Source organism: Stegodyphus dumicola, chromosome 1 (assembly GCF_044657685.1).
Source record: "Stegodyphus dumicola isolate Sdum_Otavi_A_Nest chromosome 1, ASM4465768v1".
Lineage (NCBI taxonomy): Eukaryota > Metazoa > Arthropoda > Arachnida > Araneae > Eresidae > Stegodyphus > Stegodyphus dumicola.
The window spans coordinates 100,617,626-100,645,227 of record NC_140768.1 but is presented as its reverse complement, the minus strand read 5'-3'; the positions used below and the strand labels follow the sequence as shown (position 1 = coordinate 100,645,227).

Genomic DNA, 27,602 nt, shown 5'->3' with positions numbered 1-27,602 from the left:
CCCTATCAAGAATTAAAATAGACGAACAAGGTAATACCATAAAGGTGGCAATGCTTACAGCATGTACAATAAATTCCCGAGAAACTGTAATAACCGAACTGGATAAGGATCCTGAGTTTGGAAGCATTTATGAGTATTTGAAGGATCCTGAAAATTTTAGCCACCAAGATATTGTGGCGATAAGAAATAGGGCGGCCCATTACGAACTAATAGATGGTCTATTATTTTATACAAAAACTACGAATTCCAACAACGAATTTCGACCTGTTATCCCAGCTAGTCTTAGATTAAATATCCTGCAGGAGCTCCATGACAGCCCTTTAGCTTCTCATGCTGGTATTCGAAAAACTATCCAACGCGTACGCGAGGCAGTCTACTTTCCTGAACTGCAAAAGTTAACAAGGGCGTATGTCCAGTCCTGCCCAACATGTCAAGCAGTTAATTATATTAATTTCCGCCCGGCCGGGTTTCTAAATAGTATTAAATCCGAATTTCCAAATGAAATAATTGGCATCGGTTTATTGGGCCCTTTCCCAAAAAGTCAGTTAAATAAAAGTCGCTATCTCCTTGTTATGGTTGATCATTTTAGTAAATGGACCGAAATTGTTCCCTTAAAACGAGCCTCCGCGAAATTAGTTACTGATTCTATTTTAAATAAATATATTTTAAAATACGGGACGCCCCTAAAAGTTATATCGGATAATGGTCCTCAATTTGTAAGTAATATATTTGAAGACATGTGCCAAAAACTGGGCATACGTCATTTAAAAATGGTCCCATATCGGCCGCAATCAAATATAGCGGAACGGGTCACTAGAAATATAGTGAAAATTATCCGTAGTTATGTTAAAAATTTTCATAAAAGCTGGGATAACTATGTCAATGAATTTGCTTTCGCCCTTAGGACCGCAAAACATGATACAACGGGCAAAACTCCTGCTGAGTTATTTCTAGGCAGAAAGATTATAACACCGTTAGATAAATTATTTTATGTGTAACAAAGAGCCCCAGAATTTAAAATGGGTGATATAGAAAAACTAATTAAGGAAGCAAAGAAGAATACGGAAGTAGCACAAAGAAAACAGAAGCTCTATTATGATTTGAAACGACGGGGAGTAACTTATAAAGTAGGGGATGGAAGTTTTAAAAATTAAGCATTCACTTTCTTCAGCATCAGAAGATAAAACTGCCAAATTTTTCCACGATTTGAAGGACCATATGTTATAGAAAAAATAACTCACGCTGTAGTAGTGTTAAAAGCCAGAAATGGTGAAACCTGTTCCGCAAACATTGATCAAATCAAGCCCTACTTCGATCGTAATAAAATGCAAATATTTTCAGATCTTTTGCAGGATCCGGCACGGCAGACACCGCAGGCACAAGCTCCAGAGGTGGAAAAACGACAAGTACAAGGGCAAGCCAATAAGAGGCAGGAGCAAGTGAAAAGAAAATTGCCCCGCGGAAAAATTGAAGGGAGCAAGAAAAAGAAGCCGTTCCACCGTCCAGAAAAGAGAGTTCACGAACACCCCCAGAATAAGGCTCCTATATACCAGGCTGAATCATCAGGCATTCGCGATCCCAAGTGGGAGATTTAATGGCGGCTGTGTAGTTACGGTGCAACAATTTTTTGTGTTTTTTTGTGTAAAATGGGCGGATGTGCAGCTATTAATTGTTCAAATCATTCACGGAAAGGTCATACATTGGTAAAATTTCCTAAAAATGAAGAAAGAAGAAAAATATGGGTAAATAATTGCCGAAGAGACAATTGGAAACCTGGTCCAGGCGCTGAACTTTGCTTAGTAAGTATAATGTTAATTACGCCTTCATTTAGAGTTTATATCTTCTCTGATGTTTATAATGTGCAAGTAAAGTGAAATTCTTGTGTACAATAACCTGAGTATCTGCTAATTTCTGTAATAATAGCTATAATTAAATTAGTCTAGGGTTAATGTACCCGTCGCCAAACATCGCCAATGTTGAAATACTGAATTTGAATGTGGAAAAGAAATTTCTCTTCTAATATAAAGCGCAGATTTTGTTTTCCTGTGCTAATTGTGGAATTTATACTAATGTAACATGAAAATCATTAGCATATTGAAATTTATTAAAAAATAAATAATAATTTGGAAAGTCAAGATAAAATCTGAATGTTTGCTAAAGATATATGTAACATTATACTATAGTTGCAATATCGTTGGAATGATATATAATTTTTTTCTTTATTTTATAATCACTGTTGTTAAAAAGTTAGATGAGTTGCTTATGCACGGTGCCCACTACTGTTTCTTGGTTAAAATAACTTCCAGAATTTTGACATTGACATCTGAAGTCAATAGAATAAATTGAATAGTATGAGACAAAATATATATAATCTGACTTCAATAATTGCAAGTACCATATATTTATAATCACAGTATTATACAATTTGGCAATTTTAAAAAGATAATAAGAGTAAAGATTTAGAAATGAATGCAGAACATTCAAATAAGCACAGAAAACTTGTGAAACTGCATGTGTACTTTTCAAAAATAATTGTAGTGTTTTTAATGCATGTGCAGTGTTTTTAATGCATGTGTAGTGTTTAATGCATGCATAACAATCAAATAAATCTGCCTGTAATGATGAATTTCAAAGGCCAAGCCAAAATTCTTTCATGAATTTGATACTTCTAAAGAATGTGATCTCCTCAAATTAAATCCTCATGACATTGATAAACAGTTATTACTGATCTGTGTTACAAAACAGATTTTTATACATGATAAATAATATTTTCTGAAGCGTTATTTTGTGTTGTCATCTCTAAATAAAAAATTGCCTACAAATTCAGAAAGCTACTGAACTACGTTCTAGAGTTTTTAATAACTTTAATTGGATATGTCTGTGCCAATGTAATTTAAAAAATAGTCGTTTAAACTGGCCTTGATGCTTTTTAAAATGCATGTTGGCATTGTGCTCCGAAATTAGGGCTATGTTTTGAATGATTAGAGAATTAAAAATTAAATATTTCAGTTAGAGCAATAAACATTACTACAATTATAACAAGAATCATAGTCTGCTCTAATTATAAATGTATTTATCGGCCTAGTATCTTAAAAGTTGGATGTAGTGAACACTTATTTTCTTATCTATTGTAAGAGCACTATAGCAAGAAATATAAAGTTTTATTTTAGTTGTTTTTAATGTTATAGCAAAACACTACTTCATTTAATTTTTGGATAATGTTCTAAAGAACACCTTAAATTATAGGCAAAAAATAAATATTGGATAATTAAATTCTGTCCAAGCTTACAAGATGCTGCTGCTGATATGTTAGACATGGTTTGTTTATTGTTTCACTTTTTTATAATACTGGGCCTAATTTAATTACCTGCATATTTATTTATTGCCTATACTTACTTACAGTTCATGCTTGCTGCCTTTGGCACAACCTCACTGTGTGGTTTGTTTTTTTGTACTTTTATTTATTTTGTGTACTTTTTTTTTATTACTTTATGTATTTACAGGATCATTTTGAGGAATCTCAATTTGAGTCACTATGCAAAGATAGAAAAAAACTAAGAAAAACTGCAGTACCAACACTCTTTAGCATTCCAAATCCACCACCATCTGTAACTGACAAGAGGATAAGAGAAGTAAGATGTCCTAAGCCAAATACTGAAGTGGTAAATTATTTAATATTCTCCAAAAAAATTGTTGAAAAAATCATTGTTATTACAAATATATTAATTCATCCAACCATTGTTTAAAAAAATAATCACAGCATAACATGTTTACTATTTCTTTTTGAATTTAGTAAACTCTACCTGCTTCAAATGAAGAGTTGTTAAAAAAAATAGAATTCCTTGAGCAACAGCTTCAAGAAAAAGATGCAAAATTGACATCATTTTTGTCCGATGAGCAAGTAGGAGCCCTTGCTGTGCAGTCAAAAAGGAACTGGTCAGAAAAGTCCATTATAAAAGGACTGAAGATGCGATTTGCTTTGGGCAAACATGGATATAATTACCTCAGAAGTACTGGATATCCAGCACCATCGTACAGTACCTTGAACAGGAGGATTAGGGAAATAAAAATAAATTTCGGCATTTTAGAAAATTTGTTTTTTTTCCTCAAGACAAAAGTTCATTCATTGGATGCTCTTGATAGGAACTGCTGCCTTTTAGTTGACGAAATGGAAATAGCTTCATATCAAGATTTTGATACATCGTCTAAGTCATTCATTGGAAATGTTACGTTAGGAAAACCTGCAGTTGCTAAGCATTACACTATTGTAATGCTTAGAGGCCTTAAAACATCATGGAAACAGATTGTTGCCAATGAATTACCAGGGCCTTCAACATCAGGTTCTGACATGAAAGATCTAATTCATAGAACTGTAGTAGCAGCTACAGAAATAGGTTTAACTGTAAGAGCCTCTGTTTCAGATATGGGAAGCAATAACAGAGCAATGTGGTCGTCATTGGATGTATCTGTCTCTAGGACAGATAGGAAGACAAATTACAATATTGGAGGACCTGATGTTTTCATTCACAGTATTGCAGATGTACCACATCTCATTAAAAACATGAGAAATGCATTTCTTTCAAGTATTATGATATTACCAGAGGAATTTCGCCAGCAGCATGCCTTGCCATCGAGGATAGTATCTTCAGTGTATGTGAAACGACTCTGGTCAAGTGAGATAGAATCAGATGCTGTCCTGAGATCTCTACATCACTTGAACAGAGTTCATCTCTTCCCAACACACTTTTCCTCGATGAATGTGGCATCTGCTGTACAATTGTTTTCTGTAAAAACAGCTGCTGCTATTGAAAAAGCAGTTATTTTACACCAAGTTGCAAAAGAAGCATTAACTTCTGCATGATGGCTGAGACTTGTAGCAGAATGGTTTACAATTATGACTGCAAGGCATCCAAAAAAAGGCATCACTATCAAAAATCAAGATGAGAAATTTAATATTTTATTGAAATTCATTCATGTGACTGAAACTGTTCAGTTTGGAAAAGCATGGAAGCCATTTCAAACTGGCATTATTATGAGCACATTGAGTGTTGTGAAACTCTCAAAAGAATTATTTTCCGAGGGGTTTACATTTTTCTTACCAGGCAGGTTGACACAAGATGCGCTGGAAAATGCCTTTTCACAGATTAGACGAAAGTCGGGTGCAAAGCCTACTGCTTTGCAAGCCAAGAGAGCACTGAAATTAGTGTGCCTATCACAGTTCATTTCGGATATCAATAATCCAAATTATTGTTCTGAAAGTGACCACAGCCTCTTTGATGCTTCTGAATTAGAGGTTGCTATCAGAAAGGAGGTCTTGCATCCTATCTTTAATTCTGTAGTGCCATCTACCTCTTCTGCAGTGGCAGTGAAACGTCGCTTGCCCCCAGCTGTGGAAGAAAATGATATACATTACATCGCAGGAGCCATATATAATAAGTTGTTGAAAAAAAAAAGCATATGTGAAAATTGTAAAACAGCTATGACAATTTCAGAGGACATGCTGGAACCTGACATACCCGAGCATCGCACAATTCTTACAAAACACAGCAATAAAGGTGGACTGAAGGTCATCTCTTCAGGAATGTATCGAATATGTAGGGAAGCTGAACGAGAATTTCAAAAATGTAAAGATGTACTCCTTCGTTTACAATCAGCCATCACGAAAGAATAATTGATAAATGTACGCATGTGGCCATGCCAGAATGCTGTAATCTTAAGAAAGTAATTATTGATAATTTTTTTATTACTAGATGCAAAGGCCTTACACAGCATCTTATCAACAAAAGAGCCCATAACGTTTCATATTCATCAGCATCGGCCAATAAGAAACAAAAAGTAAAATAATTTTAGGAGGTATGTATGTTTTATATTAAATAATTTATGTGTTTTATGTAATATGTATTACTTTTTCCTAGGCTACGAGTATATAAATTTCTGTGTTTGATGTTATATATGTTACTTTCTGCTAGGCTATGAGTATATTATTATGGTATTATTTTCTTGTTTCTAATATATAGAAATATAGCATATTTTCCAGTATAAAATTTCAGTTAAGTTTTACTTAAAAGTATGGGAAAGCAGATTTGTTTCATGCATGATCTTTATAATACTGGTATGAAATAAATGAATTTTAATCTGTAAACAATTTTTTGTTAATATTGAAATGTGTTTCTTTGGATACATTTTTAGGCACTTGTGGATCATGTCAGACAACATGCAATAGAGAAAAGTTGTCCATGTGCATAAATTTTCCCATTGTGTTACTTCATTTTATCTAAATTTCAAGGATAATTCTTTTCATTTTTATATGGCATGTTATCAGTATAAAGGCTAGTGAAAATAAATTGGTATGTGTATCTGTTTTTGAAGTGTAATGCTTAAATAAAAAGATGGTGTGTGTTTCTTCATTTAAACAAAATTTCAAGGATAGTATTTTTCAGCATTGTACTGTTTGTTATTTCTCAATGTAAAGGGTAACAAGGGGGAAAAAACTGGTATGGTACATCTGTTTTTTAAGCATGATAATTTTATTTATTTCTTTAGTGATGCATATATATAGAGAGAAGGTATTTGGTCCAACTGAAGTTATAATAAATCTAATTTTACTAGATCTCTTTCTCCCGTCAGGTGTAGAAAATTTTCAAATGCAGAAAGTTTGTTTGCAGAATTAATTCATTTCTGATAAACTTATTATCATTAATTTTTTATATAACATGTTATTAAGTTACACATTTGACTACTGTGTAATAAACTTGTATTTAGGGCAAAAAATTAACTATTTTGCAGCTGGTGACTAATATCATTTTGGTGAAAATCATCCAAAACACAGAATGCTGTACTTTCTTCTTCCATATATGTTATGAAATATTTCACACATTTAAAAGAAAGTGTTTCTTCAGAGTCTTGCACAATTATTATGAAAAAAGTTAAAAGTAATATTCTAAGAATATTACTTTTAACTTTTTTCATAATTTTTGTATTTCAGGAACATGAAACTGTTATTTTGATATACTTAAATAATAAAAGTGTGTATCTGAATCAATTAATGGATACAAATATTTTACAGTTATTTTTAGAAGATATTTGCCATATCGCTTCTAATAATTCATAAAGTATGTTAAAATATAGGTAAATAATTTGGTGCAGAATTCAAATTTAGGGTTTGAAATATAGTGAATCATGAGACTAAATGATTTTTATTGTCATGATTTGCCTGGGCTTAAGAATGTACTTTTCGCCCGGTGGAAATTGTCATCAAACTGTCCTGAACAGGCTTTTTGTTGATAATAACTTCCAGGCTTATCAGTACCTCCATTTGAGTGGAGGGTATACAAATATAGTACCCAATTTAAATTACATTGTGATTATAATAATATTGTGGTATTAAATAAGTGATTATAATTACAATTTAGATAATTGCATTGTAATTATATTACATTGTATCTGTGAACTCTTAATTTCATTACTTTATGCAATTATGTTGTAAGTGCATAATCTAATTGCAATAATATAATCTATTCACAATTACAAAATAATTATAAATGCAGTTACATCTTAAATAGAGGCCATTTTAATACTTTTAAATTTTTGCAAGATAACTTCCCATTAAGGTTCATTTGGAGGAAACTATGCAAATACTAAAAAAGAAATTATGCTAAATTTACATATTTTGTACAGTAGTTTCTTGTTATAATGCTGTTCAATATATCTTCAATACTTTTGTAAATTTAACGACATTCATTGCAATCACTGTGGTGCTTTAAAAAGAAGTTTCTTAGTTATGCTTTCTAATAAGAATGTGTTAAAAATTAAGTATTATGTATAATAACTAGCAATTAAAAAACCTTGACTGCATGAAAATGCTGTTGCTGTGTAAAATAGAAAATAAGCTTATGAAAGATAGAAATAAGCTATTTTATGACTATTAGAAATTTTGAATATTAGAAAATAAGTTATTTTATGCTTTGAAATGAATTACGTGGGGTTAAGTCGTCCTTTTACAATTTAAGAATGTGGTTAACACACATTCTTAAATTGGACAGGTTTTATCTAAATTATTAGTATAAAATATATAAACTAGGAATTATTTTGTAACATAACTCAAATTACAAAATTCATTCTATATACGTTCAAATTTATTATCTTTTATGGAATAACTGTTTTTTAATTTAGGTAAAAATTGGATTTTTAGAAGTATTACAAATACAATGCAACACAAAGGTGATCTGATTGGAGAGGAAGGACTTTTTATTACGGTTTCTAGTTCGTATTTATATTACATTTGGTGAAAATCATCCAAAACACAGAATGCTGTACTTTCTTCTTCCATATATGTTATGAAATATTTCACACATTTAAAAGAAAGTGTTTCTTCAGAGTCTTGCACAATTATTTCCATATACCTCAGACTAAAATGACAACATATTCTTAAGTTATTTTTTTAGTATGAATTTAGTGTTTTTATGGAAATTTTTGTTAAAATGTCATTAAGATAAATTTATTTGCACACTCTACGCTTTAACTATTTCCCCATTTGACACTATTGAAAGTTTTTATTCATATCTTATTTATTTTAGTCTGCTAACAAAACTGAAACATCTAAAGAATAAGTTATTTTGAATATGTTTACAAAATATACGCGAAATTTTTATTTAAGTGAAAACGTCTATATACTATTCGAGAATTAATAAATTATCCGAAAAGTTTATGTGCGCTGAATGCCGCGCGTCTATAAAATAAATCTTTAAAAAAACAGCAGACATTCAGCCAGCGTGTGCGATAAACGCGCCAAAATTGGTAGCGCGGTCCCTCCCTCGCCAAGAGAGAAAAGTTAGTGATTCAGCCTGGTTTAGAGGAGCCTTACCCCAGAATGAAGAAGGGAGAAGGACGACGTATGTGGAGAGAACCAGGAGAAATGACGGCAACTATAACCCGGCTCTAAAACGGAAGATCTACTCATCCGACAGGACTCTCCGCAGTAAATGTCGCCGAACTGCGGAAGGGCCATCAGCGGCGGAGGAAAGGTTACAAGGAAAATTTGAACGGCCAGCAACGAGGTCCAAGCAGGCACACGAAAGAAGTTTCCCGGTTCCCCCAAGACCAGCTGCCATCAAACGGCCAAGACCACAAGCAGAGGAGAAAAAGAAGGTATTCAAGGGTGGCCGAACTGGTGAAAAAAGGAAGCTTCCAGAGGAAAGTACTGAAGGGCGAGCCCGTACAAGAAGGAGGATAAATCAAACTACTATCTGCAATACCTTTAAAGACTGGGCCCAGAAAAGGATGTCCGAATATCACAAAGATAAGTAAAATTTTATGTTACTTTGCAAACTTAAGTTAATCTTTCATTATTCATTATTTCATTAGTTACTTTTATTCTTTATTCATATTTCATACTTACTTATTTCATTATTATTCTTATTCTATTACAATATTTCATTCATACTTACTTAATTATTACTTTCATTCTTATTATTATTACATACTAATCTTTTCATTCTTACATTTTATTGATACTTATTACTATCATTCTTCTTATTTCATTCTTACTGCAAGTGGCAGATTTCAAGAAGTTTTACTTCATGCGAGGTCTACCTTTATCGCCAAAAGGGCGAGAAATCAGTTGTTACCGATTTTGATATTATGTTTTTCAATTACTCGCGCGTAAAACTAAGGTTGATGTATAATAGCGTTGTGTAAAGACTTAAATATTGTAAAAAGTTATTGTATAAATTTTATTTAAAACATTCTAGCAAGAAAGAAGTTTAGTCTGAAAGACTTTTTGAAATGTAGTATTTCAATGTAGAAAGAATTGGCATTTGCTTTGAAAAGAATAGAAGTTAACAATGTACTACTAATGTATGTTTTCAAATGTATAAAATTAACGGCATGTTAATATGTTCTTATATACAATGTGAACTGTTATTTTAAATGTTAAGAAATACCGTGATATAGTAAAAGTGAATGTTAATTTTTTTTTATTCGTGTGACTGTAAAAAGACTAAAGCATGGCGAATATGTGTTAAAGATTGAATGATGTAGTTAGGCTCTCTGACGCTACAGTTTAGAGTTAGCCACTTTCAGAATAGTACCTCAGGGTTTAGAGTTGAAATTAGGGTGTGTTAAGAGGTCTTTTTATGTTGAATTTTAACACGTTAGTGTTTTGATTGTAGGAGGAAGTGTGGAACACGTAGACAGAAACACATTCGTGTTTGGTGTTCTTTTACAACACATGTCAGAGAGCACGGGGAGAGATAATTAAAATAGTCATGAATGAAATAAGAATGTTAAGAGAAGTATAATTATATATGTTACTTGCCATTTCATTGTGTAACATTTCATTAAACTAGTTTTCCTTCCAGATCTCTGGAAGGAACCAGAATTGAATAAAAGCTCCTGTTTAGATGCAGTACAGATGAAAAAAAAAGTGTGTATCCTGGGAGCTGCTATCGTAAAAAAAAAAATTCCTTTCTTTTAAATTTCTAGTTTCTAGCGAAAAATATTTGTAAAAGATTGGCCTCGCTTTAGATTCTAGAGCTAAAAGTTTTCAACAAGGTCGTTTTAGACCTCAGTTTCAAACTAATTAACTCTGGCGGGAAGTATGTAAGGATCTTAAGTTTTACTAACGTTTATTTTATTTTAAATCTTTACTATCACTTCTTATTTTCTACTTCCGGCTAGAATTATAAGCGTTAAGGTTTTTATGCAAAGTTTGTCTGGCGAACGCCAAGTATTTAAGTTGTGGCTTTTTGCCAAACGAGAGAGAGGAAGCAGTTGAGTCAAAGCAGGCCGCTTACCTTAGAAGTTACGCAGTTGCTGTTTGCCTTCCAGGCCAGAGGTTTTAATCCTCTTGATAAATTTTAAAACGTATTGTAGTGTTCACAGTTCTCTGTACTACATACGCTTCCTGTTAATATAAGGCCAATCTTCCACGTTTATTAGTTTAAAGTTAAATTAGAGTTTGGTTTTATTTTTATACTTTTACGTTAGACCCCAAGTAGCGGGTCAGTGTATTCCGAAGTACGGAAGTTATTGTATATAGAGAAAAATAAAGGGTTTTGTATACCCTTCATGTGTATCCTGTCTACTTACCACAATTAGTGAACATAGCTTTAGTAAGCTCTCTGTTCCGAGTCAGGTCCTTGTATGTTCCCGAAGAAGGTGAGAAGGAACATTGAACCTGATAAAGTTGTCACATTTATTACAAAATGTTCGTAATTTTAAATTAATTAATTATTCATTTAATTAATATATAGAGAAACAAATATTAATTTTTTTCTAATACAATGATGAAATTAAAGCACAAAACATTAATTATTAGATGAAATGTATTGGAAATATTAACAGAAATCTCATAAGTTTCTCAGTGATTTAAAATAAACACAAGAGTATATTGGAAAGCTATACATGTTAAAATTTGGTATGTATTTAGTTAGCATCTGTAGTATTTTCAGAAAAATTTCCCCTGCTTCTGAAATTCATATTGCACAAGCATGTTTCAATTTATGCGCAGAAATTTACTGAGCGTAAGAGGCGTATCTTTGATATGACATCATCTCACACGTAGTTCGGATGTCACGTGACCTCCCTGCGCGTTTGGGGATTTAGCGCTGACCGAAAAGAACGGATTCTGCGTACGCGAAGTGCCTGTAGTGAATCTTTTCTTAAAAAAAGGCGGGTTACTACCTTGGAGCAGTTTAGCAATTTTTAAGCGTTGGCGACTTTCAAAAGTTTAGAAAGCAAAATGGGTTCCTTTTCTTATATATATTAAAAGAAGAAACACATTTCCTTTTATTAAAGACCTCTTTAAATTGAAGGGGCCGTCACTCGAAGCCATGTATATATAAAAAAGGACAGATTTTTATGTTCACAATATTTATCGTTTTCCTGAACGGTTGGAATAGTTTAAATCTTGTTTACATTTTTTGTACTTCTTAGAATACGTTTAGCTTCAAAGATGTGTTTTGCACAATCAAAACTTTAATTCATTCCTCTGTGAAAATTGTCTGAAAAAGAATAAAAATTAAACAGAGGATTTCTGTGTAGAAAATTTAGGCATGAAATAAGTTAAAAACGATTAAATCAACTATTAAATGAATAATCAATCATATAATACTGGTTATTAACAATTTTGTACGCCTGTTTATTTTTTTATGAAAATACTTGGCATTTTCAGGACACATAAAGTATTTCAAAGAAGTTTGAAATATTAATACAAACACATTAATAAATTAAATTGAAATAAATAATGGGATGTAATTTAAAAGACAGAAATAATTTAGTGTAAGGGATTTAGATTTAAAAATTTACACAACAAATGATTTATCAGAGATTTTATAAGGTTACTGTGGCGACTCTGTAAACATGTGTTGTAATCGCCAACCGCGCGCCGTTATCACTAACTGTAACCGAAGGTGATTTCGGCGACACACAGTCTGTCGCGGTTGGTCGCTCGCTTTCCTCCAATGTGATTGTCTGTCGACTGTAGCAATTAAGTTTTAATATTGTGATGTGATTAAATGATTTTGCTATCAAAAATTGGCTCTTATGGCATGTTATGAACTCATCATTAAAAGCACTGGCAAATTCCAATACGCATAGTTTGTTGTTGCACACAGCCGCAACCACGTGCAACAAATGGTGACTTCAGGACGGTGAGGCTTAAGCCAAATGAATCGTCGAAATTTATAGTACAGCAGGAATTTTGTGCTTAAACAAGACCTTGTGATAATGTGCGATCATATTACAGCCACGTGGATTACCTGTTTATATTTGTGATCATCTTTCAGACATGCGGATTACCTTCATCTTCCATTAGTGATAGTGTTCCAACATCAAGCGAGTGGATAACTTCTGTACATCAAGGTGATATTTTCTACCTTTTATTCCGCACATGGATTCGTATGTATTCGTCAAGCGGGTGAGTTTTTTCCTATAATCATTTGAACCCAGGTCCTAACATTAATTATTTTGTGTTTCTTCACGTGTACTGCAACAATATTCTTGAACTCTTTTTTTGTTATCTGTATTTATTCATATTTATTATGGCTACTAGCGATCCTCTAGCCACTGATGACAAACAAATGGCTCGCGTTGCTGTGAAACCTGCCCCATTTTGCCGTAGTGACCCCAACCTTTGGTTTTTTTCAATTAGATGCACAATTCAAGCTCGGGGGTATAACACGCGACGACACGAAATTTTATACTGCAATTTCCGCCCTCGACACTGAGGTTCTTCAGTCAGTACGCGAGATTGTTCTGAAACACCCCACGGATAATAAATACGAGGAATTGAAAAATAAATTAATTTCAGTTTATGAGGAGTCTGAAAACACCAAAGTAAAGCAGTTATTACAAGATTTGCAACTTCGTGATATGCGCCCATCCCAGTTATTGTCAAAAATGCAGGAGCTTGCGGGTGACCATTTTAAGTCCAATGTTTTACAATCATTGTGGCTCAATCGTCTCCCGAACAATATCCAAGTTATTCTTGCCTCCAGTAACGAGAACCTACCCCAACTGGCCTAAAGGCAGACAAAATTCATGATGTTCTCCAACCACAAGCAATCAGTCAAGTTCAAGATCCCAGTGTTGATATTTCATCTCTTCAACAACAAATCCAGGAATTATCATTGCAGGTCGCAGCCTTACAGACACAATCTCAGTATCGTCCGCGCGGTAGATCAAAGTCCCGGAACCGAAATAATAGGGAATACCAACGCGCTCATTCTGGTACTCAATCAGATGTTTGTTTTTATCACAGCCGATTCGGTGATAAAGCGCGCAAGTGTACACCTCCATGCAAATTTCAGAAGACCTCTTTAAACTAAAGGGGCCGTCACTCGAAGCCATGAGTGTCAACGGCCCGTGCATTAGTCGATTGTTCGTAACAGACAAACCATCAGGCAGACGTTTTCTTGTTGATACAGGTGCTGACATTTCGGTTCTACCTACCATTTTTGCAGAATCTAAATGGCCGCCTGAAAATTTAATTTATTTGCAGCTAACGGGTCAAAAATTGCAACATATGGAGAAATATTAATGTCTTTGGATCTAGGATTGCGTCGCAAATTTCAATGGCCATTTGTCATCGCTGCGGTTTCGCACCCAATAATAGGTGCAGACTTTCTGCAAAAATTTTCTCTGTTGGTCGACATTAAAAATCGACGCTTACTCGACTCCACCACACAATTGTCCGCGGTAGGCAGCATTGGAAATGCCACTAATTTTGGAATTAAATTAATTTCCGGTAATTCTCCTTCCACAAACTAGAGCAATACCCTAACGTCATCCGCTCAGTAACTGGCAAACCGATTGCTGACCACGGTATTGTACACGTCATAGAGACTACTGGACCACCAATCTTTGCCAAAGCACGGCGGTTGCCTCCAGAGAAATTAAAGGCTGCAAAAGAAGAATTTAAATGCATGCTTGAGCAAGGAATCTGTCGGCCATCTAAAAGTTCATGGGCCAGTCTACTCCACATGGTCCCTAAGAAAAACGGCGACTGTCGTCCTTGTGGGGATTATCGACGTCTTAATTCAGTTACTTTGCCTGATAGATATCCGGTTCCTCATATTCAGGACTGCATGCAAGTCTTGGAAGGCAAAAATATTTTTTCTACGTTAGATTTGACTCGTGCTTACCATCAGATCCCTGTCAATCCACCTGATGTACCAAAAACTGCTGTAATAACACCTTTTGGATTATTCGAATTTCCTGTCATGACTTTCGGGTTATGTAACGCTGCGCAAACGTTTCAGCGCTTCATTAATGAAGTCCTTCGAGATTTAGATTTTTGTGTCCCATATTTCGATGACATTCTGGTAGCCTCGACAACTGAAACCCAGCACCTTGAACACCTTTGCATAGTCCTTGGCCGATTTCAGTCTTATGGTGTAGTCATTAATCCATCAAAATGTGTTTTCGGGAAATCTAAAGTGTCATTTCTTGGCCACGAAGTTTCTTCGGAGGGCGTTCACCCACTTAGTGACAGAGTCAATGCAATTCAAAATTTCCCAGAGCCAAAAACTGTTCAGGAGCTGCGTCGTTTTCTGGCCATGTTAAATTTTTATCGTCGCTTTCTTCCTCATGCCGCTGAAAAGCAGGCACCTTTGCTCACATATTTGGTTGGGAGTAAAAAGAAAGATACGCGGCCAATTATTTGGTCTGATGATGCCCGTACAGTACTGATGTCTGATGATGCCCGTACAATGTAAGAATGACTTAGCGTCGGCAACAGCTCTTAGCTATCTTTCTAAGCACCCTTTAGCATTAATGGTTGACGCGTCTAATACGGCCATGGACGCGGTTTTTCAGCAATTGGTAGACGGAGCATGGAAGCCTCTGGCTTTCTTCTCGAAAAAAATTTCTGCAGCGCAATCAAAATACAGCACGTACGACCGCGAACTTCTTAGTGCGTATGAGGCTGTTAAACATTTTCGTCATATGGTAGAAGGTCGTGTGTTTTCTATATATACCGACCACAAGCCGCTAATTTTCGCTTTTCGACAAAAGCCTGACAAGGCTTCTCCCAGGCAAATGCGTCATCTTGATTACATAGCGCAGTTTACAACCGATTTTAGGCATGTAGAAGGCCCTCAAAATACAGTTGCTGCTGCTCTGTCCAGAATTGAAGAGGTTCAGTTGTCATCAACAACAGATTTCTCCGCCATTGCTGAATGCCAGAAACAGGACCCAGAATTGCAACATCTTTTGTCTGCCAAGTCTTCTCATGGAATTAATTTAGTACCTATGCAGTTAGAACCAGATCTTTCACTGTACTGCGATGTGCAAGGTAATGTGGTGCGGCCATACATTTCACTGAAATTCCGGCATGGTATTTTTAGCGGCCTCCATAATTTATCCCATCCTGGCATCCGTGCTTCTCTCACGTTAATTCAACAGCATTTTGTATGGCCTGGTATGCAGAAGGACATCGCTGCATGGGCGAGGTCATGTACAGACTGTCAAATAAAAAATTCACAGGCACACTCGAACTCCATGTCAACGCTTTGAGTTACCATCTGCTTGCTTTAGCCACGTACATATCGATTTGGTTGGAGCCTTACCCCCATCACTAGGTTATACATATCTTCTTATGTGTGTCGACAGATACACACGTTGGCCAGAGGCTATCTTTATTGTAGATATGTCAGTCGACACTGTGGCAAAAACCTTTTTTTCTGTATGGATTTCACTGTTTGGGGTACCCGAGTACGTTACCACGGACCAAGGACAGCAGTTCGAATCTCAATTATTTACTGCATTAACAAAATTCTTGGGAACTAAAAAAGTCCGTACATCACCGTACCACCCGAATTCCAATGGACTCGTCGAGAGGTTCCATCGCTCTCTTAAACAGGCCATTAGATGACATACTGCTATTCACTGGGTTGATGTCCTTCCTACTGTGTTGTTAGGACTCAGAACGGCTATCAAAGAGGACCTGGGTTCTTCAAGTGCTGAAATGGTTTATGGTACCAATTTACGTTTACCGGGAGATTTTAATCCCGAAAAAACTCACCCAATGTCCAGCCCCATGCATTCCTCAAACAATTGCGTGAAACCATGGCTGCTTTATACCCTAAGCCCACAAGCATACACTCTTCAAGACCTGTGTTTGTGCCTAAAGAACTCGCTACATCCTCACATGTGTTCTTACGGTGTGATGCATTAAAAAAGTCCTTGGAGCCTACCTATACAGTCCCACACCTAGTTCTAAGTCGTACATCCAAGAACTATCGGATACTAATCGGCGACAAAGAGACAGTGGTGAGCCTTGATCGTCTCAAACCAGCCTTTATCTTAGCACCACAAACTGTCGAGACTGGTACATCAGTTCCACCTCCTTCGAAGGCACCTTCATCTATTGGGTCTATATCAACATCTGCTACTACGTCAGTTCCTGTGCCTGATTCCTAGAAAACAAGTGCTCCTCAGTATACACGTTAGCAGATAAAAAGTGGAGGTTCTGCCACACGGGGTGTGAGGTGTGGGCGTGGTCAATGACGTCACACAGAAGGCGGGGCCAAAGGCAACGTCATCACACTAGGAGGCGTGGTCACGAGTGGAGTTGAGGTGTTGGTAGATTGCTGATTGAGTTGTAGACCTCCTGCTTTTCATTTAAAGTTAGTTTTTTTTAATTGGCAACGGGGTCATGGCGTCCTCTAGGGACGAAAAAAGAAAATAATTTATTTAGAAGTTTCTTTTATTAAGTGTTCTATGATTCTGTTGTATCATAAATTATAATACGACGTTTAGCTTAAGAGAGCTTCTCCTGACGCATGCGCCGTTCGCGTTTATCCGCGCGGTGATGATGACGTAACTGTTTATTACGTATGTATGTATATGTATATCTTTCTTACTTCTTCGCCCTTTTTCTCTGCTGTATGCAACTATGTTTAAGTTAATCTCTGTCATTAAAAATGTTCATTGATATTACAATCTATTTAGGCTCACTTATTTCTTCAATGGTTATGGCCCAGGAACGTTTCAACTGTGCCTAACTAGCAAAATACTTAGTTTAAAATGAACATTTTGAAGTTTTCGAGCATTGAACTCTTAAGCCTAATTCAGTGCAAGAACTGTTACTTCTAATCAACGGTAAGAACTGATCAGCGTTCAGTTAAGCCTATTTTTATAGCGCTCAATCTTGTTTCTTTTGGCTGTGAGAGACTGTATTACATTATGTCGCATTTGACTACTATAGAAAAGCTCGGAAAAGATAATTTTGACAGTTGGAAATTACAAATAGAAGCAGTATTGATTAAAAACGACCATTGGGATTATATAATCGGTAAAGTGCTAAAACCTGCTGAAGGAACCGAAGACGAAAAGAAATGGCTCCAAGCTGATCAAAAAGCTCGCGCAGATATAATTATTGCTATTAATCCTAGTGAACTGTGTCATATAAAGCATTGTGTGACATCAAATGCTGTGTGGAATAAACTCAAATCAGTATATGAATCGAAAGGACCTGCGAAGAAGGCTACATTATTAAAACAGCTTTTATTTAGAAAAATGGTGGAAAGCGAAACGATGTCTGAACATTTGAATAATTTCTTCGAAATAGTTGATAAGCTTAAACAAATGGAAATTGACATAGCTGATGATTTATTATCAATTCTTCTGCTCTATAGTATTCCAGAAAATTTTGAAAATTTTAGATGCGCCATCGAATCAAGAGATCAGTTACCTAGTCCCGAATCTTTGAAAATCAAAATGTTAGAAGAATGGGAAGCAAGAAAAGGGAAAACGTCTCAAGATTCACAGAATGCATACTATACTGATTATAAAAGACGAAATCAAGAACAGAAGAAAAATGAAAAATGGAAGGTAAATTCAAACAAAAATTTTCCAGCTGAAAGAAATTTTCGAAACTTGAAGTGTAATTACTGCTCGAAAATTGGGCACAAGGCATCTGAATGCAGAAAGAAAATAGCTGATAGAAAATATGCGCAATCAAATAAGGGAAATCAAGGTTCTATGATGGCTTCTAATTATGAAGAGCAGATTAGTTTAGCAGTAAACAATGCTTATCAGAAGACCTCCTCATGGTGCTTAGATAGTGGCTGTACATCTCACATGTGCAATGACAGAAGGTTATTTTCAGAATTTCACCCTCGAACGAATTCAACCATAAAGTTAGCAGTTAACAAAACAGCTAAACTTACAGGAATTGGAACTGTCCTTATAACAGTACCTAACGGAAATAAGACAATTAAACGTACGCTCAAAAATGTGTTATGAGTTCCGGAATTAAAATGTAATTTGCTGTCAACATCTAAAGCTACTGCAAATAATCGTTCAGTAATTTTTACAGAACGACATGCTAGAATAATAGAACCAAATGGATCTATACTAGTGCAGGCTATTCGTCATGGTGATCTTTATTATATACATCCAAGCACTGAAACAGCTGCAATAGCACAGGTAAGTGATTTTGTAAAGTGGCATCTTAAATTAGGTCATTTAAATGAGTCTGATTTGAAAAGACTTAAGTCTGATAACATGGTTAGAAATTTAAATTTTAATAACACTGAATCTCTAAAAGACTGCAAAGTCTGTATCAGAGGTAAACAAACTGTGCAACCTTTTCAAAAAGAATCAAAATTTCAAAGTGATGAATTACTGAACTTAATTCACTCAGATTTGTGTGGACCTATGAGAGTCCCATCCCATGCTGGTTTGCGTTATTTTGTTACTTTCATAGACGACAATGTTCTGGTGGTCAGAATTTTGACATATAAACTCCTTATTCGTGCAACATTGAAGGTAGCTATTCTTAATAAATACGGGTCACCAATTATGGTAGTACAATTTTTTGAGACAGATCGTTAAATAATTATAACAATTGAATAGAATAAATATTTTGTTTTTGGTTGCTATGGGTTACCAGATTGGCAGAGTTGAGTTGTAGTAGGCAAGTTGCCACATATCTATTTATCTATAATGTATATTAAACTTTTAATTGTTTAAGAATTGTATTTTTTAAAAACACTTATAACACCTTTTGAACTAATTCTAGATCATCGTATGTCTGATTTTTCCTAATCCAAGGATAGTGTAGTTAGGTAGTGACTATTTTTAATATATTTTTGAGTATTTTATTGCAGATTCAGCATTTTATTATTATTTGCATTATTTTCTTATTACGAATATATTCTATACATTATATTGCTGAAATTTTTTATTGTGGGGGGGGGCGCCGAAAAGGTATTTTGCCCCGGGCGCCAGTCATGCTTGCTACGCCACTGCCATACACTGACAATACTGAAAGAGAATTGTCATTTCATTAAGCTCCAGACTTTGAATGCTGTTTTCAACTTTGAATTAACAATTTATTTTATTAATTTGATCTGAAGTGTATGAAATTGGGAAAATTTATCTTATATTAAAATAAAAAAAGAAAAACAATATTTTTATTTGCATGCATATAAGACCTGGGCAGTTTGGAAACATACACTAAAGTTTTAGCATTTTCCTAAAATATGATTAAGTAAAAATAACCTCGACTTGACAATATTCTGATTTAATGAACAATTTCATGAATTATGTCACACTTGGATTACTATTACTTGTTTGAAATGATATTTTTTCGCCGACATAGATGCATTTCCGAATCCATGGCTTGTGTAGTTAGGTAGTGAGTGTTCTTAATATATTTTTGAGTATTTTATGGCAGATTCAGCATTTTATTATTATTTGCATTTTTTTCTTATTACGAATATATTCTATACATTATATACTGAAAGTTTTTTGTGGGGGGGCGCCAAAAAGGTATTTTGCCCCGGGCGCCAGTTATGCTCGCTACGCCACTGCGTTCGCGTTTATCCGCGCGGTGATGATGACGTAACTGTTTATTACGTATGTATGTATATGTATATCTTTCTTACTTCTTCGCCCTTTTTCTCTGCTGTATGCAACTATGTTTAAGTTAATCTCTGTCATTAAAAATGTTCATTGATATTACAATCTATTTAGGCTCACTTATTTCTTCAGATTCAAAATATAGGATCGAACCCTGAAACAAAATATCTGCTTTTCTGCAAACAAATAACTGTTAAAAATATTGGACAGAATAACATAATACTCATTAAAATTTCACACACATACACATGGGCTTTTATCGAAAGCCTCAGCTTTCTGACACCTGAGGGTCTCTCTTCACAGTTTCACAGGCATGGGGTTTTTTTTTTTTGAATTCCCAGGTGCCAGCCCCTTCCCACAACTCCACTGTGAAGTCATTGACCAATGATGACATTCAAAAAAATATTAATTTATTTTTCTTTATCAGCCTCTATTTTATAATGACCGTACGCTAGTGTATGAATACCATCCTCCAAAATATACCTTTTATCGTCGAATGGGGAGAGACTTAATTTATTCTGGCGAAGAGTAAAAATATGATGTTCTTCACTTGTAATTCTATATTGAATCTCACGTCTAGACTGCAGGTTTTGAAGGCAGTGCTTGTAATTCTCATGCAGGATTTTACTTCGCACGACGTGATGTGAAACGCCCTTTGCCGTCTTCTTCTCCCCCGTATCCGATAAAAAGGAATACATTTTTGCTCTCAGACCCACAAATTCATAAACCAATTTAGATTAAAATTCATCTTTCATACATCCAATTTTTTTCATGTTTTTCTGACTGTAAAGAGGATGATTAGGGGGATAGTCTGATGTATCATAAATGTCGCTGCGATGTTTCATATCCTCATATACATTCTTCGTACGAATTTCATATGTGAGAGAATCTGTGTCAGTGAATAACAATGACGCATTTTCTCCGTACTCCTTCTTTATAATATTGTAATGGAAGTTATACACCAGAATTTTATTTAATTCCAAAATCACAAAACCTACATAGATTGGTCGTTTCAAAGTGAAGGTGTTTTTCAATCTCTCTACTGCAACAAGATTCTCACTGAAAATTTGGAATCGTTTAAAACTGGGACATGCTACCAATTTTTCTGCCTTTTTCCGTTCATTCACAAGTTGCACGTTAACATGGTTTCTTATATTTTCCATAGTTTTACCATAGATGGAATTATTCAGTAAAGAAATCTTTCTCAAAAGCAGATTTTGAGTTCTTGCGTTGTTCTGTATTAAAATCAATATATGGTTTTAGCCAGGCCTTCTGCTTAAATTTCAAAATCCTATGTACGGCAGTCAATCTCAAACCTTCCTTTAAATAAAATTATAAGTTCTTATAATACACAATATAATTTTGTTTATGCTTCAAATTGGGGATTAATTTAATTTGGCTACTGAAATTTTGATAGGGGAGGATGTTCTGAGAGAAAGGAGAAAGATCTTCTAAATTAATTTTTAACTTTTCAGGTGCGAGAGGATAATCATTATGAGCGTCGTGTAGTTCAAGAGGATACTCCAAATCAACTTCTAAAATATAACCTTCTGTTGAATTTTCACTAATGGAAAGAATCCATTCAGGGGTCACAGCTTCTGCAGAAATCCATTCAAATTCGCCATAGGGTAATGCTTGCGACATCGCCCATCCATACAGGTTATTTGCATCTAGATACATGATATAGCTCTCTGGTTTTGTTGAATCGTAATTTGCCATATAATGATTATTTGCCTGCGCCCACCGCTTTGTAATCACCCTCGTATCCCCTGTTCAATGAAATTCCCCCTCGTATCCCCTGTTCAATGAAAATATGCATATCTACATCGGTTAAAAGTTCTAGAGGCTCTCAATCATTTTTAAACACGCTTGCCAGGACAGACCGGGTAATGTCATTACATGAGCACAATCGATTTCATAAAATTGCAAACACAATTTCCTAAAATTTTCGAATACGTCTGCCAGTTGTAAAACGTCTGATTTCACGTACAAGTCGTAATATTTCCCCATTGTACGGATCTTGAAGCTGTTCCATACTGCCTGTGCATGTTCATAATCTGACGCTGAAATCTCCTCGTCCGTTAAACTATTGTGAAAGGCGGCAGGAGGTGGTAACGCCGTCTCTTCAAACATCTCAAAGGACTGGATGTAATCGTAAGGGTAAATGCCCTTTTTCAAGAGAAAGATCCCCTTCTCTTACATTTTCCTTTAAAATGTTGAATTTTTCTGCAGGCAGATTTTGTACCAGTTTTTCAAGAGATGTATTCAAAAACTGGAAACTGTCGATGAATTGTAAAGAAACTTTGATCTTATTGTGTTTCTTGCTAAGGGCAAAAGTGATATATTTTTCCATATTCGTAGCGATGACTTCAATTTGATGGTCTTCGATCTTTCCCAATCCCTGCATTATATGGTGAGCGTCATAATGCTTCAAATTATGGAAGACCACCGGTATCTTTTTCTGCAAGCGATATTTCAGATTGCATAAACTGTGTAATGCTCCTCTGTAATGTCCCGTCAAGTGATCGTGATCGCGATCCTTATAAAGAGGCTTCTTACACAGATTGCAAATCGTAGCCGTTAAAAAGTCCTGCTCTTGTTGTGGTGTCATAATTAATGGAACGATGTGAGTTAATGTTTCCGCAAGTTCATCTTTTTCACGGATGATATTTTGCAGAAAATTATCTACGGCATCTGATCCTCGATACACGTGAGCAGGTTTTAAACTTTTGCCATCGGGACCTATTATGATGTAAGCGTACCCGCAAGCTTCATGCTTCATAATGGGTTGTGTGTATGAGGTAGCATGACTCGGTTCCGACGTATGCACTTTTTTAACGATAGCCTCAAAGTCAGCATATATGATATACGGAATTGGCTGTTGGAAATGTTGATTTCTAAATGAAAGAAATTTATCTTCCTCCGAAGGCATTTTAATATGCTGCGGTGAGTGTTCTTTGCAGAAAGTCATGTGCTTTTTTAAATTTCGCTCCTCTGAAAATCTGTGGAGACAGCGATAGCAGTAAAAGGTGCATGCCTTACGACGTGTTAAATCTCCCATTAACCGCGAAAAGTTTCTAATGAGGCAATAATGACTGCCTCCTTCATTAGAAATGTAGAGCAAATTAATACAGTCCTCATTTTCTTGAGGGGATACGTAGAGGGGGAACACTTCATCATCTTCATATCCGAAGACGTTAATACGGATATTATTCAGTCTTTCAATGACTGATATTTTCGTGACTGGAACGGGGCACTGGATCTTGCCTAATTTAATATCTGCTTCATAGGGTATGTAATGACTGACACGTTCAGGGGCATTTTTCTGATTAATCTTCATTTTATGTGCTAGTAGACACCATATGAAGCATTTTAAGTCCATGTTCTGGATATTTAAAATGGCTTTTTTATCAGCCAGCTTTTTGGGAAGGGGAATGTAACTACTCGGGGCGAGCGGATGATATTTTGCCACACATAAATCTAATTGATTTATTTTATCGAGAATCCATCCCGATCCCCGCTGAGTAAATGCTTCGAAGGACTTTAGGATTTTTTGAAATCCCTCTTCCACATGACCTTCCACAGATTCCTCCATTAATTCAATAGCACATTTAGATCGGAAATGGGGGGCAATAGCATCTAATTCCCCATCCCGTGTTGTGCGTGTTAAATGAACTTTTGCCACGACATACCATTTAATAGCGGATTTGTCGGCTAATTCTTCTTGTAATTTTGATGTAATTTGGGGGTGCATCTCTTCAAAACATAACAAAAAGTCGGACGCATTTTCCTCAGAGGGTGTAAACGTATGTACACTAAATACGTTTAAAGCACCTTCTTTCCTCATTTTTTTTTCACGGGACGATAGAGCGCATCGACCTTCCTTTTAGCGTAATGAGCCGTGCGCACATGTTGTAGCAATTCACTCTTTTGAGTAAACGTTTGGTCGCAAATATTACAAGAGTGTTCTTTAGAAGGCTTGATATGGGTCAAAGCATCACGTTTCAAATGTTCATTTCTTGCAAATGCTTTCTGACAATTATCGCAAGTAAAACTTTTTTCTCCGGTATGAGTTTTCATATGTCTGGTTAAACTCTCCTTGCGGGTAAAGAATTTAGAACAGATGGTACAGACCTAGGAAAATTAAAGGGGAACCCTATAAGTATACATCTTTTCAAGGTTTATGTTACATATTATATAAATATGCGTTATGCAAAGTGTAATAAAAATTTCTCATCTACCCCAACTATTTCACATAACGCGCTTAAACATAATACAACATGCTTAACATAACAGATATACTAAACATAGTTTCCTCAAGGTTTAAATCCTTTCGCATTTAACTCAAAGATACGGAAAAACATGAAGTAAATAATACCCTGAAAGCGAGCAGTTAAGTGAGAATCTTTACAAATACGGAAACGATCGCTGATAATGATCAGGTAGAAACTCTTCACAAAAGGGTCACGTGTGCAAAGCTGGTTAAAGTCACAAAGCAAGATTGCCAATTGTATCGTTACTTAAAGGATAACAAATAGAATTCTTCTACCCTAAAACAAGAATATATTTTCAAAAGAAAGTGTGTATCTAAAATATTTAACTAACTACCGATATTTTTTCTTTTCTAACATTTAATGTATACATGGATTTACGTTGCATTTTAAGTACTGAGAAACATAGTTATTTCGGAATTTAAGATTCATTCATGTCTTAAGCGTATAACGGAGAAGGATTATTTTTAACATACTGCATTTTCTGATACCGTACCGCTACCTTTCTTAAAACACAACAACTTTACAAATTATATGCAATACATAAAACTGAAAATGTAATATAAAAATCACAACTATACACATGTAATTAAATATCAATACCTCTTCAAGAAACATTTATCAGAGTTAACTAAGTTCACGTTATAAGTTTAAACTTCGAATGAGGTAATAAAACTTCAAAATATACACTGATACTAAAAATTCACACCGTAAATCATGTAAAACATACCTAACAAACTGAAAAACTTAATCTGTAATAATCCATTTTAAAACTTTTCCCTCACATAAGAGGTTCTGAAGGAATGATACACCCTAAAATAATTTTTGCAAAATAAAATATTTTATAAAAAAAAAAAAAAAAACTTACATGTTCCGGAACCATACTGATTATCAGATCTCCAGCAACATCATTTTCAAAAGTTGACATTTTCAATTTAGAAAATATTAATCAGGAAGACTTGCTCTTTTCGAGATTGTCGAGCGAACTGACTTCTTCCATTTCTGACACAGCGTTTTATAGGGATTAAAGAATGTTCTCCAACATTCCAGATTTGTGTAATCTGAACCAGGATAACCCTTTCTTTCGAATACGATTTCAACTTCCATTAACCCTTATCATGATAACGTGAAGTCTACAACGCTTATCAAGAATCTTCCTTCACTTATGTATGTATTGTCAAACTTGGAATAGCAACAAAAACTTAAGATAATACATTCTTTCGCATATGATTATCAGAGTTTTAGAAATTTTCCATTACTCTATCATGATAAGTGGATGATGCTTTTAAGATTACCCTTATGCATATATGTAATGTCAAACTTAAGAATAACAACTCTTTCAAATAAGTTTTCAGTGATTATCAGAGTTTTCCATTAACCTATCTTACCATGATAACGTAATATACATACATATGACGCCGGACAGACTGTCCTTCCCAAACAAGACAAGACAAGAATGTATTACGATAAGTGTTGATGAATTATATTGGTGAAGATATATTTTTATGTATTAATTTTAAAAATATAAGAGATTCTTTAAGGCAGAAAAAATTGTTCATTTATTTTGTGATAGGTTTTTTGAATCGAAATGTTATGAAGATTATAAAAATGCATTAATATAAGTACAGCTATTCTATTTAAATTTCTGTGTTTGGTTGATGTTATGACTATTTTTTTCCTTATGTTTTTTAAAAAAAATATATTGAAATTTTAGTTTTAATTTTAAAGCAAACGTGTATATCAAATGTCAGTAAATGGATATTGCTGTTAATTTGACATTAACTAATGAAAGAAAATTCCAAGTATATTTTATGTATAATACAGAAATTTATTCTTTGAAAATAAATGTATTGAAAGGTAAAAACTTCTTTGTGAAATGAATGTTTTTCATAACATTTAAAAACGATGTAAAACAAATATTGATTGTAGAGAGAAGAAAGAGTCTATATGTAACCTTTAAAAAATAATAATTTTATTCATTTAATAAGATTCCCATTTTCGTGGAAAACGTATATGTTTTACAGATTTAACGTGCAATATTTATTTATTTTTTTTTTTTTCATATTAACATCATGATTCTGTAAATTTTCGTTTTTGATATAGTCCATTCCCCATGTTGATTTCAGTCAAGGCTTTTAAAAATTCGTTTTTAGCAGGAATATTAATCTTTTTCTTTTTGGTTGTAAAAAGGATATTGAATAAGTCTATAATATTTGAATGCTTAATTTTTTCCTTATGATAAAGTACCTCGCCTTTATCATTCCACTTAAGAATATCAGGATGTCGCTTTAAAATAGCTAATGCATTTTGTGCTTTTCTTCTCATTCGTAAAGGTACACTGTCTAAGATAACAGTAGAATAATCAGTTACAGTCATCTGTTTGTCGCCGTCTGTCACAGATGAGAGGGCTTCTTCCTCTTTCACTTTCTTGATCTCAGCTGAATCGTCTAAAGAATTTTGTGAATCGTCTTTAGGAGGTTTAAAGTGTGAATTATATTCCTTTAAGTTCAATTTCTTTTGTAAAAGTTCATAATAACGCACTAATTTCTCACGATCGTCAACTGAACTGTTTAAAATATGCATCATGGCTTTATCCAATTCACTTAACTGTTTATCAGAAATGGTATGCTTTGTCATCTCTTCTGGAACTAACACATATTTCTTAGTGAACTCCATTGATTAGTCCTGTAAGAACACTGAGAGCAGCAGGAATCAAAACGTTTAGAAAACCTCCTTTTTGTAAAATTAATTTTCGTTTCTTCACAAGAGAAATCTTACGATTTCCTAATTTTCGTAAAGTTGTTTTATGCTTACAGAGAGACTTCTTTTGTTGCTCTGACAATGGAACGTTTCCTTTGAGTATGTTTAAACTACATTCGCATATAGCTTTTATGCAATTGATATTAATTTTCTTTAATAGCTGTTTCCGTAACTTTAACGGACAAATGTTTAACAGCTGTAACT

General features: G+C 34.6%; 1 long non-coding RNA gene across 1 annotated transcript; it reads right to left on the bottom strand.

The window, feature by feature from the left end:
- Positions 1 to 4,852: 4,852 nt before the first annotated feature.
- LOC146999171 (uncharacterized) lies at positions 4,853 to 25,672 on the bottom strand. Its single transcript, XR_015041628.1, has 3 exons — positions 25,507 to 25,672; positions 11,089 to 11,176; positions 4,853 to 5,387 (listed from the first exon to the last, which is right to left on the bottom strand). It is a non-coding gene; the product is annotated as an uncharacterized LOC146999171 (long non-coding RNA).
- Between the last annotated feature and the right edge of the window lie 1,930 nt (positions 25,673 to 27,602).